Genomic DNA, 10513 nt, shown 5'->3' on the forward strand with positions numbered 1-10513 from the left:
AATAAAATTCAACACCCTTTCATGTTAAAAACTCAATAAACTAAGTATGGAAGGAATGTACTTCAAATAGTAAGAGCCATCTATGACAAATCCACAACCAACATCATACTGAATGGTCAAAACCTGGAAGCATTCCTTTTGAATATTGGCACAAGACAAGAATGCTCTCTCTTACCACTCCTATTCAACATATCATTGAAAGTTCTGGCCAGATCAGTCTGGCAAGAGAAAGAAATAAAGGGCATCCAAATGGAAAGTGAGAAACTCTAAATATATCTCTTTGTAGATGACATGATTTTAAATCTAGAAAACCCCATAGTTTCAGCCAGAAAACTCCTTCAGCATGGTACTGGTATAAAAACAGTCACATAGAAAATTGGAACAGAATGTAGAGCCCAGAAAAAAGGCAGCACACCTATGACCATCTGATCTTCGACAAAACTGACAAAAACAAGCAATGGGCCTCCTGAAACTATTCCAAAAAATTGAAATGCAGGGACTCCTCCTTAATTCATTCTATGAGGCCAGCATCATCCTGATATCAAAATCTGGCAGAGATACAACAAAAAAGAAAACTTCAGGCCAATATTCTTGATATACATTGATGCAAAAATCCTCAACAAAATACTTGAAAACCAAATCCAGCAGCACATCAAAAAGCTTATCCACCACAGTCAAGTAGGCCCTGGGATTCTAGGTTGGTTCAACATATGCAAATCAATAAGTGTGATTAATCACATAAACAGAACTAAAGACAAACAACCACATGATTATCGCAATAGATGCAGAAAAGATTTTTGATAAAACTCAACATTCCTTCACGTAAAAAACCCCCCAATAAACTAGCTATTGAAGGAACAAACCTCAAAATAATGAGAGCCATCTATGACAAATCTACAGCCAGCATCATACTGAATTGGCAAAAGCTGTATGCATTTCCCTTGAAAACTGGCATAAAACAAGGATGCCCTCTGTCATCACTCCTATTCAACATAGCATTGGAATTTCTGGCCAGGGCAATTAGGCAAGAGAAAGAAATAAAGTGTACTCAAATAGGAAGAGAGGAAGTCAAACTATTTCTCATTGTGGATGACATGATCCTATATCTAGAAAACTCCATTATCTCAGCCCAAAAGCTTCTTAAGCTGATAAACAACTTCAGCAAAGTCACAAGATCCAAAATCAATGTGGAAAAATCACTAGCATTCCTAAACACCAAAAACAGTGAAGGCAAGAGTCAAATCATGAATGATATTCCATTCACAATTGCCACAAAAAGAATAAAATACCAAGGAATACAGCTAATAAGGCAGGTGAAAGATTTCTACAAGGAGAATCACAAACCACTGCTCAAATAAATCTGAGATGACATGAACAAATGGAAAAACATTCCATGTTCATGGATAGGAAGAATCAATATCGTAAAGAATCTATTCCCCTTAAACTACCATCAACATCCTTCACAGAATTAGAGAAAACTATTTTAAAATTCATATGGAACCAAACAAGAGCCTGAATATCTAAGGCAATTCTAAGCAAAAATAGCAAAACAAACAAACAAACAAAAAAAGCAAAAACAAAGCAGGAGCCATCACCCTACCTGACTTTATACTACAGGGATACAGTAACCAAAATAGCATGGTACTGGTATAAGAACAGGCAAATAGACTAATGGAACAGAACAGTGAACTCAGAAATAAAACTGCACACCTACAACTATCTGATCTTTGACAAACCTGATGAAAACAAGCAATGTGGAAAGGATTCCTTGTTCAAGAACTGGCTAGCCACATGCAGAAAATTAAAACTGGACCCCTTCTTTATACCATATAGGAAAATTAACTCAAGATGGAGAAAACACTTAAATGTAAAAACCAAATCTATAAAAACCTTGGAAAACAACCTGGGCAATAACATTCAGGACATACGCACTGGCAAAGATTTCATGAAGAAGGCACCAAAAGCAATTGCAACAAAAACAAAAACTGACAAATGAGACCTAATTAAAGTAAATATCTCCTGCACTGCAAAATAAACTATCAACAGAATAAACAGAAAACCTACAGACTGGGAGAAAATTTTTGTAAATTATGCATCTGACAAAGGTCTAGTATCTAGAAAAATGGAACAGAATGTAGAGCCCATTGCTTGTTTTTGTCAGTAATTGCCAAATTTGTTACTGTAAAAACAAAAACTACATTAATATTTTTCAAACATTACATTGCAAAAATTACATTACCATTAACATAGCCTACATTTCTAGGCTATAGATGTATTCCCCAATTCAATCTGGGCCGCCACAAAGACAGACAGAAAGTGCAGGGATTTTTCTTTTGCATCCTAGTGCAAACCAAAACACATAACAATATTAACCTTAAAGGTATATGTAAATGGACTAAATGGTCCAATTAAAAGACACAGACTGGCAAATTGGATAAAAAGTCAAGACCCATCAGTTTGCTGTATTCAGGAGACCCATCTCACATGCAGAGACACATATAGGCTCAAAATAAAGGGATGGAGGAAGATCTACCAAGAAAATGGAGAACAACAACAACAAAAAAAAAGCAGGGATTGCAATACTAGTCTCCGATAAAACAGGCTTTAAAGCATCAATGATGAAAAGGGACAAAGAAGGCCATTACATAATGGTAAAGGGATCAATTCAACGGGAAGAGCTAACTACCCTACATATATATGCACCCAATACAGGAGCACCCAGATTCAAAAAGCAAGTCCTTAGAGACTTACAAAGAGACTTAGACTACCATACAATAATAATGGGAGACTTTAACACCCCACTGTCAACATTAGACAGATCAACGAGACAGAAAGTTAACAAGGATATCCAGGAATTGAACTCATCTCTGCAGCAAGCAGAACTAATAGACATCTACAGAACTCTCCACCCCAAATCAATAGAATATACATTCTTCTCAGCACCACATTGCACTTATTCCAAAATTGACCACATAATTGGAAGTAAAGCACTCCTCAGCAAATGTACAAGAACAGATATTATAACTAACTGTCTCTCAGACCACAGAACAATCAAACTAGAACTCAGGACTAAGACACTCAATCAAAAGTGCTCAACTACATGGAAACTGAACAACCTGCTCCTGAATGACTACTGGGTACATAATGAAATAAAGGCAGAAATAAAGATGTTTTTTGGACTGGGGCCTATCATGGGGAGGGGGGAGGGGGGAAGGATTGCATTGAGAGTTATACCTGATGTAAATGATGAGTTGATGGGTGCTGATGAATTGATGGGTGCAACACACCAACATGGCACAAGTATACATATGTAACAAACCTGCACGTTACGCACATGTACCCTAGAACTTAAAGTATAATAATAAAAAAATAAAAAAATAAATAAATAAAATAAAGATGTTTTTTGAAACCAATGAGAACAAAGATACAACATACCAGAATCTCTGGGACACAGTTAAAGCAGTGTGTAGAGGGAAATTTATAGCACTAAATGCCCACAAGAGAAAGCAGGAAAGATCTAAAATTGACACTCTAACATCACAATTAAAAGAACTAGAAAAGCAAGAGCAAACAAATTCAAAAGCTAGCAGAAGGCAAGAAACAACTAAGATCAGAGCAGAACTGAAGGAGATAGAGACACAAAAGACCCTCCAAAAAATCAGTGAATCCAGGAGTTGGTTTTTTGAAAAGATCAACAAAATTGATGGACTGCTAGCAAGACTAATAAAGAAGAAAAGAGAGAAGAATCAAATAGATGCAATAAAAAATGATAAGGGGATATCACCACCGACCCCACAGAAATACAAACAACCATCAGAGAATACTATAAACACCTCTACGCAAATAAACTAGAAAATCTAGAAGGAATGAATAATTTCCTGGACACTTACACTCTCCCAAGACTAAACCAGGAAGAAGTTGAATCCCTGAAGAGACCAATAGCAGGCTCTGAAACTGAGGCAATAATTAATAGCCTACCAACCAAAAAGAGTCCAGGATAAGATGGATTCACAGCCGAATTCTACCAGAGGTACAAGGAGGAGCTGGTACCATTCCTTCTGAAACTATTCCAATCAATAGAAAAAGAGAGAATCCTCCCTAACTCATTTTATGATGCCAACATCATCCTGATACTAAAGCCTGGCAGAGACACAACAAAAAAAGAGAATTTTAGACCAATATCCCTGATGAACACTGATGCAAAAATCCTCAATAAAATACTGGCAAACTGAATCCAGCAGCACATCAAAAAGCTTATCCACCATGATCAAGTGGGCTTCATCCCTGGGATGCAAGGCTGGTTCAATATACGCAAATCAGTAAATGTAATCCAGCATATAAACAGAACCAAAGACAAAAATCACATGATTATCTCAACAGATGCAGTAAAGGCCTCTGAGAAAATTCCACAGCCCTTCATGCTAAAAACTCTTAATAAACTAGGTATTGATGGAACGTATCTCAAAATAATAAGAGCTATTTATGACAAATCCACAGCCAATATCATACTGAATAGGCAAAAACTGGAAGCTTTCCCTTTGAAAACTGGCACAAGACAGGGATGCCCTCTCTCACCACTCCTATTCAACATAGTGTTGGAAGTTCTGGCTAGGGCAATCAGGCAAGAGAAAGAAATCAAGGGTATTCAATTAGGAAAAGAAGAAGTCAAATTGTCCCTGTTTGCAGATGACATGATTGTATATTTAGAAAACTTCATCATCTCAGCCCAAAATCTCCTGAAGCTCATAAGAAACTTCAGCAAAGTCTCAGGATACAAAATTAATGTGCAAAAGTCACAAGCATTCTTATACACCAGTAACAGACAAACAGAGAGCCAAATCATGAATGAACTTCCATTCACAATTGCTTCAAAGAGAATAAAATACCTAGGAATCTAACATACAAGGGATGTAAAGGACCTCTTCAGGGAGAACTACAAACCACTGCTCAGTGAAATAAAAGAGGACACAAACAGATGGAAGAACATTCCACACTCATGGATAGGAGGAATCAATATCGTTAAAATGGCCATATTGCCCAAGGTAATTTATAGATTCAATGCCATCCCCATCAAGCTACCAATGAGTTTCTTCACTGAATTGGAAAAAAACTACTTTAAAGTTCATATGGAACCAAAAAAGAGCCCTTATAGCCAAGACAATCCTAAGCAAAAAGAACAAAGTTGGAGGCATCATGCTACCTGACTTCAAACTATATTACAAGGCTACAGTAACCAAAACAGCATGGTACTAGCACCAAAACAGAGATATAGACCAATGGAACAAAACAGATGCCTCAGAAATAACACCACACATCTACAACCATCTGATCTTTGACAAACCTGACAAAAACAAGAAATAGGGAAAGGATTCCCTATTTAATAAATGATGCTGGGAAAACTGGCTAGCTATATGTATAAAACTGAAACTGGATCCCTTCCTTACACCTTATACGAAAATTAATTCAAGATGGATTACAGACTTAAGTGTTATATGTAAAGCCATAAAAACCCTAGAAGAAAACCTAGGCAATACCATTCAGGACATAAGCATGGGCAAGGACTTCATGACTAAAACACCAAAAGCAACGGCAACAAAAGTCAAAATAGACAAATGGGATCTCATTAAACTAAAGAGCTTCTGCACAGCAAAAGAAACTACCATGAGAGTGAACAGGCAATCTAGAGGATGGGAGAAAATTTTTGCAATCTACCCGTCTGGGAAAGGGTTAATATCCAGAATCTACAGAGAAATTAAACAAATTTACAAGAAAAAAAATCAAACAAGCCAATCAAAAAGTGGGCAAAGGATATGAACAGACACTTTTCAAAACAAGACATGTATACAGCCAACAGACACATGAAAAAATGCTCATCATCACTGGTCATAGAGAAATGCAAATCAAAACCACAATGAGATACTATCTCACACCAGTTAGAATGGTGATCATTAAAAAGTTAGGAAACAACAGGTGCTGGAGAGGATGTGGAGAAATGGGAATGCTTTTACACTGTTGGTGGGAGTGTAAACTAGTTCAACCATTGTGGAAGACAGTGTGATGATTCCTCAAGGACCTAAAACCAGAAATGCCGTTTGACCCAGTGATCCCATTACTGGGTATATACCCAAAGGATTATAAATCATGTGACTATAAAGACACTTGCACATGTATGTTTATTGCGGCACTATCCACAATAGCAAAGACTTGGAACCAACCCAAATGTCCATCAATGATAGACTGGATTAAGAAAATGTGGAATATATATACACCATGGAATACTACGTGGCCATAAAAAAGATGAGTTCATGTCCTTTGTCGGGACATGGATGAAGCTGGAAACCATCATTCTCAGAAAACTATTGCAAGAATAGAAAACCAAACACCGCATGTTCTCACTCATAGGTGGGAACTGAACAATGAGAAAACTTGGATACAGGGTGGGGAACATCACATACCAGGGCCTGTCATGGGGTTGGGGGATAGGGGAGGGATGGCATTAGGAGAAATACGTAATGTAAATGATGAGTTAATGGGTGCAGCACACCAACATGGCATAAGTATACATATGTAACAAACCTGCACGTTGTGCACATGTACCCTAGAACTTAAAGTATAATAATAATAAAAAAAAGATATAGTAACCAACTATTCACAATAATAAAGACATGGAATCTATCCAAATGCCCATCAGTGGTAGACTGGATAAAGAAAATGTTGTACATATACACCATGGAATACTATTGAACCATAAAAAGGAATGAGATCATATCCTTTGTAGAGACATAGACGGAGCTGGAAGCTGTTATCCTCAGCAAACCAACGCAGGGACAGAAAACCAAACACCACATATTCTCACCTGAATGAGCTGAAAGATGAGACCACGTGGACACATGATGGGCCTGTTGGGGTGGGGTGTTGCAGGAGGGAGAGCATCAGGAAGAATAGCTAATGCATGCTGGGCTTAATACCTAGGTGATGGGATGATCTGTGAAGCAAACCACCATGGCACACATTTACCTACTTAAGAAATCTGCATAGTCTGCACATGTACCCTGGAACTTACAACAACAGTTAAAGATAAAAAAAAAAAAAAGCTATAGTAATCAAATTAGCATAGAACTGGCAAGAAAACAGACACATAGACCAATGAAACAGAATAGAGAACCCAGATATAAATCAATGCGTTGACAACCAGTTCATCTTCAACAACAGTACCAAGAGCATACAATGGGAAAATGAGAGTCTATTTAATAAATGGTGCTGGGAAAACTGGGTAATTACATGTAGAAGGATGAAACTAAACCTCTATATCTCACCATACACAAAAATACAATTAAAATGGATTAAAGGTTTGAATCTAAGGCCTGCAACTATGACTACGAAATGATTAGATGAAAACTTCAGGAAAGTGTTCCAGGACATTAGTCTGAGAAACAATATTTTGTGTAAGACCTCTAAAGCACAGGCAACCAAGAAAGAATAGACAAATGGGATTGAATCAGGCTAAAAAGCTTCTGCACAGCAAAGTAAACACTCAACAATGATTTAAGGTCCTGTATGGGGGATTTGTTAAAGTAGAATCAAAATGGAGGACACATTATATCCCTAGGTCAACCACTCATAGCCACATAACCAAAATTTAAGCTATCCTGATTTCCCTGAAATGCAATTTCTAAACATTAACAAAAGTTAAGCTTTCCTTTCTTGTTAGTATGATGAAATTGAACCAAACTGTTAGAGACAAATAAGCTTATACAGCTCTACTTGCCCAAAAAGGAATGTAAGTTTTTAATAGCCAGCCACAATAGAGGTCAATGCACTTCCTCACTGATGCTTTATAAGCTGCACTGTGACTCTCATGTCAAGTTTCTTACTACTTTTGATTTGAAGTCTTCCGGTTTGTGAACTATTCTTTTGTATGTATAATAAATCTTCATACTCCTTTTTTACTTGACCTGACTTTATTTTTACGGGTTCCTCCATGGCATTTGGGTTTCTCACAGTGTGGCAGTCTAAGGGTAATACAGTAGTACTTTTTACCAGGGAACTGTCTTCTGTGAGCAAGGTCTCCAAGAGAAAGGAAGTGGAAGCTCTTGTGGTCCGGAACAGAAAGCCCACACAATCTCTCTCTCTCTCTCTCTTTTTTTTTTTGAGACAGAGTCTTGCTCTGTTGCCCTGGCTGGAGTGCAGTGGTGTGATCTTGGCTCACCGCAAGGTCTGCCTCCTGGATTCAATCAATTCTTCTGCCTTAGCTTCCCAAGTAGCTGGGATTACAGGCATGCGCCACCATGCCCAGCTAATTTTATTTTGCATTTTTAGTAGAGACAGGGTTTCACCATATTGGCCAGGCTGGTCTCGAGCTCCTGACCTTGTGATCCACCTGCATCAGCCTCCCAAAGTGCTGGAATTACAGGCCTGAGCCACCACACCCAGCCAGCCCACACAATAGCTCTTCAGCAATATTCAGTAGGTTAGGGGAGTCACAGAGCTCACCTAACTCAAGGGGAGAAAACAAAGGACCCTTATTCCCCTTTTATACACTTTATGATGATGGGAGTGTCAAAGTGCTTGTTGCAATATTTATTTCACCAAGGAGGGAAAGGTCAATTTGGACCAGAAAGGTCAGAAAAAGTTATATAGGGAAGGTAGTTGATAAGCTGGTTTTAAAGGATATGGAGCATTTGAAAAAGTGGAGTGTGGATAAGGCTGGAAATATCAAATATCTAAATATAGAACAGGAACAATGATGAAAAGACTTTTAAAATGCTTAGCAAAATGAGAATTATATTTCTTTCTCAACTTTTTTGTTCTAACAGCAAAAGCAACAGTGGGGATCAGCATCAACCTGGGCAAGTAAGTTTTTCTGGTCATAAATATGCTGATTCGACTGAAAAAATGTTTCTTTAAGTAAGTTCAGCTCATTAGAAGAAGGGTGAATTTGTGTCTAAGGATTTTAAGAGACTAACTGGGAAAAGTCAGTCAGAGTTTAGTTTGAGGTGAGAAGTGCTTACTGTTGACACTCTACCTAATTATAGGGAAATGTGTTCAGTTAGTCCTGAGACCAGATGCAGGGTAGAAAGAAAGAGGCGTGATGTAGTTGCCATTGATTAGGCAATTTGGGTTTAGCAAGTCCTGTCAATGCCCTGAGAGGGTCAACAGTGTAATAAGACTTAGTCCTCGAAGGCATCTTTTAAAATTTCATTCAAAAGATTTTAATCATTGTGACCATAACTTTCTGAGAAGAGGCTTTTCTGAGATTTGTCATTCACTGATAAACAGTTGTCTAATTTGTGTGTGTGTGTGTACATGTGTGCATGCATGCATTTGTGCATGTGTTCCTATCCAGCCTCTTTTGAACACAATGGCACCTGGTAGATGATATTGTTGAATGAATTGTATTATTCATATTCTCTCACTGCCAATTTGAAGAATCTACATTGTTTCCAAAGTTTTGCGCATATAATACTAGACCAGAAACGGACATGTTTTAGTAATACGTACCAATTAAAAATTAACCATTCCTGCCTGGAGTAAGCATAGGTTTTGTTAAATAGTTCTATTTTCAAAGTCTGTCTCTTACGTTATTTCCAATCCTTTTTTTTTTTTTTTTTGACGCTGATATACTTTGAATTTACGAACGTGAAAGCTGAACTTCAAAAAATACAGGGAGAGGAAACAAAGCTCGTGAAAAATCTATAAAATATCTTTTAATGTGTTATAACATCCCAGAGAGAAATCAAATCAATGTGTTTCAATGTTATAACATAGATTTCTCCTTCCCTCCTGGATAAAGTACTAATTAGTTGTTTTATTTAATTTGGTTCAGAGCACTGAAAATTTCAAACTACAGCCTTGTGGGTAAGAGATAGCATTATCTTAAACAGTGTTCAGATTTAACAAAGGTCAACGTCTTGTGCAGTTTACATAGTATCTACTCTCAGTAGCTTTTGCTTCTTGAGCTCTAGGTGGCTCCTCAGAAGCTGTTAGGCTTAACAAACAAAAATAAAGTAAAATCAGACACGGTATGGGGCCTTGGGACTCTGAAACCTTCACCCAGAGAAAACCAGTGAAGCCTTCAGAGGCTAGAAGAGAGGGTGTGTGTGATTGGTAGGCAAAGCAAAGAAAGATTAGTACAAGTTGTCTGGCAGCTGGATAGAACCTTTACACCTGCAGCAAAAACAAGCCTCCCTCATAAGAAAGTCCAAAGATGTCCGGGGTCGGGGAGGAGAAAAGTCTTCTATACTCTCATGTGTCCCATCAAAGCAAATTAGTGAAACCTGCCTCAGGTGAAGTGCAAAGGCCAGCCTGCAGGGAGAGTTTCAACCTCTCCCCAGCAGATGGGCTAGACACAACCTGCCCAAGCTCTCTCCCGACCTGGACCTGCTAGAGCCGAGAGGGCGGAGGCCAGAGAGGCTGCAGCCGGGAAGTAGCACCGCACATCCGGGAACGCCAGCAGCCGGCTGAGGGCTGCATAATTGGTGGAGGGCCGGGCGCGGTGAGAGCGTCTCGGGGG

At 38.3% G+C, this 10513-nt stretch overlaps 1 non-coding gene across 1 annotated transcript; it reads right to left on the reverse strand.

Moving 5' to 3' along the window:
• Positions 1 to 2268: 2268 nt before the first annotated feature.
• Positions 2269 to 2396, reverse strand: LOC139363987 (small nucleolar RNA SNORA31). The gene has a single exon (XR_011625214.1). It is a non-coding gene; the product is annotated as a small nucleolar RNA SNORA31 (small nucleolar RNA).
• Between the last annotated feature and the right edge of the window lie 8117 nt (positions 2397 to 10513).

The sequence above is a fragment of the Macaca nemestrina genome, chromosome 6, assembly GCF_043159975.1.
Source record: "Macaca nemestrina isolate mMacNem1 chromosome 6, mMacNem.hap1, whole genome shotgun sequence".
Classification (NCBI taxonomy): domain Eukaryota; kingdom Metazoa; phylum Chordata; class Mammalia; order Primates; family Cercopithecidae; genus Macaca; species Macaca nemestrina.